Source organism: Patella vulgata, chromosome 5, assembly GCF_932274485.2.
Source record: "Patella vulgata chromosome 5, xgPatVulg1.2, whole genome shotgun sequence".
NCBI classification, from domain to species: domain Eukaryota; kingdom Metazoa; phylum Mollusca; class Gastropoda; family Patellidae; genus Patella; species Patella vulgata.
This window is the reverse complement of record NC_065883.2, coordinates 76,065,864-76,069,324: the sequence shown is the minus strand read 5'-3', so window position 1 is coordinate 76,069,324 and position 3,461 is coordinate 76,065,864. Positions and strand designations below refer to the sequence as shown.

General features: G+C 39.4%; 1 long non-coding RNA gene across 1 annotated transcript; it reads right to left on the bottom strand.

Moving 5' to 3' along the window:
- Positions 1-181: 181 nt before the first annotated feature.
- Positions 182-2,797, bottom strand: LOC126820406 (uncharacterized). Its single transcript, XR_007679942.1, has 2 exons — positions 2,660-2,797; positions 182-1,163 (listed from the first exon to the last, which is right to left on the bottom strand). It is a non-coding gene; the product is annotated as an uncharacterized LOC126820406 (long non-coding RNA).
- Between the last annotated feature and the right edge of the window lie 664 nt (positions 2,798-3,461).

Below are 3,461 nucleotides of genomic sequence, written 5' to 3'. Positions count from 1 at the left end.
GCCATGATGATTGTGGTGTTATACTGGACCATAGTTGGTTGTTTATCCGCCATGATTGTTGTTTAGTAATATTGGACCATGGCTGGTTGTTTATCCACCATGATTGCTGTTTATCCGCCATGCTTGTTGTTGTTTTTAAACTACTGAACCAACGCTACTTGTCAACCCGTCATGATTGTTGTTTTGTAATACAGAACCATGGTTGGTTGTTCATCCGCCATGATTGTTGTTTTGTAATACAGAACCATGGTTGGTTGTTCATCCGCCATGATTGTTGTTGTGTAATACTGGACCATGGTTGGTTGTTCATCCGCCATGATTATTGTTGTGTAATACTGGACCATGGATGGTTGTTCATCCGCCATGATTATTGTTGTGTAATACTGGACCATGGTTGGTTGTTGTTTATCCGTCGTGTTTCATTTTGACTGACGCTGGAACTTTAAGAGTTTTATTTTTAAAACTAGTTTTAAAATAAAGTTGTTTACCAATGCGGTCTTCTTTTTTTTATCTCTTCTGATCTGATCCTGTCTGTACCTGGATTGATTGTAGATTTTCGTGAATTAACTGCCTTGGGGCCTAATCCCTAATGGTCAGTGTCGGACTTAGATTTATTGAGGTTCTACGTTATTTTAAGCTTGGATACCTCTTCTTAAAAAATTACAATCTGAGTAACCCACAAAGCTGCGCGCCGAAACGGGACCCCAAAAACAGTGTGTCCCCTGACGATTACGAGGCCATGGATTGTAGCTTCTTTTAAAGTTTATATATCTAAGTCCGGCACTGGATGGTTCAAGGTTTATGACACCAGGTGGTATAGGTCCATCCACATACGTCATCTGATTATTTCAAAAATTTGACGAAAGGTGTCGAATTCAATGGCTATGCCTGGATCTAAAATGAGCCAAAAACGGATTCCGACTCATTTCCAATATAATGCCTAATGGAACAGTATCGTCATTATGTTTCTTGGACATAGCAAGTTTAAGTTCAAGTGTACGCATGCGTCGACGATTATAGTTGAGTTGCAATTGGTTTAGCTCATCGTTTGTGGATTTGTTGTCTTTCACCGGTTGAGCGTTAACCTGTTGACATACGACCATTAGGACCACCCCAAGCATTAACAAAAAACCAGCGGACTTCATCATTTATGGAATATATCTCTGAAACAATAAAAAAATAACACCATTATCCCGAATTTAAAATAAAAGATATAACGTCAAAAAAAATTGCAGATGATGCTAAGGGCACTGTGTCCAAGGGCGTGGATTTGTCATAACCTTTTTTGGAACCTGGAACATTTCATAAATTTCATTACCAAACCAAAATAATAATTACGAACAGTTTACTGTACCAGTGTTATTTCGATGAAAGCTGTAACTAGGGGTAATATGTGATTAATTAAAAATAAACAACTATCACAGCTTTGTGGTAAATTCGTTTTAGTTAGTTTTAGTTAATGATTGGTTTGTCTGAAAATTCGTTTGGTAAAGAAAATATTCGACAAATTGTCTCAACCCCACGGACTAAAATTGGCCCCCTATGCCTATGGCTGTTTGCAACAATTGTTGAAGAAACTTACAGATACATTATGGAAGATTAGATAACGAGTTGGCAGTTCTCGCTATAATAGTTAAAAACTAGATAATGTAAAGGGAATTTGCTGAAAATCTCGGTCAAATTGATCCACTCTGAACCGAGATTTTAGCGATTAAATTTTCGGCCTAGCCTCGATCATCATTACTAAAGTCGGTACGATAAAAAAAAAACATAGTCTCGGTTATCCATTTTATGATTAAATCAGGAATAGAAGTCGAACAGCAAATAATAACCTAATCCAATAAACATCGCAGGCTAGCGATGACATCGAGAATTGATTATGGTCTGGATAATTTAATTAATGTCTAATTAATAATTTAGATAACATTTCAGGCCCAAAGATAGACCAGCAATAGGCAGATTGAGCTCTTGCATAATATATACACTCTTCAAAAAAAAAGTAGGGGATATTCAGAAAAAATACAAAACTGCGGAAATGCACTTCTGTGTTTAAACATAAACAGTTCATATGGGCGGCGTATCTGACGGCCCCATTTCACTCGCTAAGAGATACACTGTCAAAATTGAAAATGGACGTTTATGATTGTTGTCTTAATGAGTAATTGCTCCACCAATCCTCAGAAATTCAGCAATTCGTCGTGGCAGGCTCCTAATCAACCGCCCAATCACGATTTGGGTCAATCTGACCCACTCCTCTTGCAGTGCCACAGCCAATTCTTGCCGTGTTGTCCGTTGACGTCGACGAACACATCTCTCGATCAAATTAAACGTGACCGCTAAAGGAAAGATACGCTAAACAGTAAATCTTATGCGAGAACCGATATGAAAGCAAACATGGATAGGATAAACCAGCACGCGGCAGTTTTCATCAACCCTTCGTTGAAGTGTCAAATTTGACAATGAACCCATCCCACGTATATGGCGCTATTGCGTGTCGCATGTGCAGCTCAGTTGTTCTGTTGGGGCGATAAGTTCTTCATCTGTGAACATACTCTCAAAGCATGTCAAGTGTCCATGACTATTTATCATATCACAACCTGCATAGGTATTTGCATTTCAATATCCCCTACCTTTTTTGAAGAGTATATTATTAACCTACCTTGTGGCGACTGAACAACTATCTCCAAGCGTAATCTAACATTGACTAAAACACGAATTTAGTACACCCGCTATTTTATTAACCTGACAAGTTTCGTATATACTGTAAAGGGCTTGATGTGTCACGTTTATGTCAACCACAACAAACATGCATGCAGGTCTGTCAAATTCAAAACAAAGTCTAACATTTAGGTTTTGATTTACGGACAATAAATGTCGCTACAAATAATACAAGTACGAGATGAAATGAAATGGGGTTTATGTTCTACTTTTATGCCCCTACTGGGCTAATGAAGACGTTCGGATGGGACGAAAAACCGAGGTCCCGTGTACATATTGGCGTGCACGTAAAAGATCCCTTGGCAGTTGGAATTCGATATAAGAGTAGGCCATAGCGTCGCTGCCCGGGCAAAATTCCCCCCATAGCACACTGTATGGCGTATGCCCGTCTTCATTAGCCCAGTTTAGGAGCAGAACAGTAGGACGTTAAACCCCCATTTCATTTCATTTCATTTGCTAATGAAGACGGGCATACGCCATTCAGTTTGCCGTGGCGGACATTTTGACCCGGACAGAGACGCTACGACCTACTGTTATATCAAATTGTAACTGCCATGGGTTCTTTTACGTGCACACCAATATGTGAACGGGACCTCGGTTTTCCGTCCCATCCAAACGACTAGACAGCTATCATTGGCAGGCCTTCCGTTAGGCAGATCATAATTAACTTTCTCGACCAATTAATTTCTTATACCACAAGTGCCCACCCAAGAACGTGACAGATGTGCGTTATGATTTAAAGC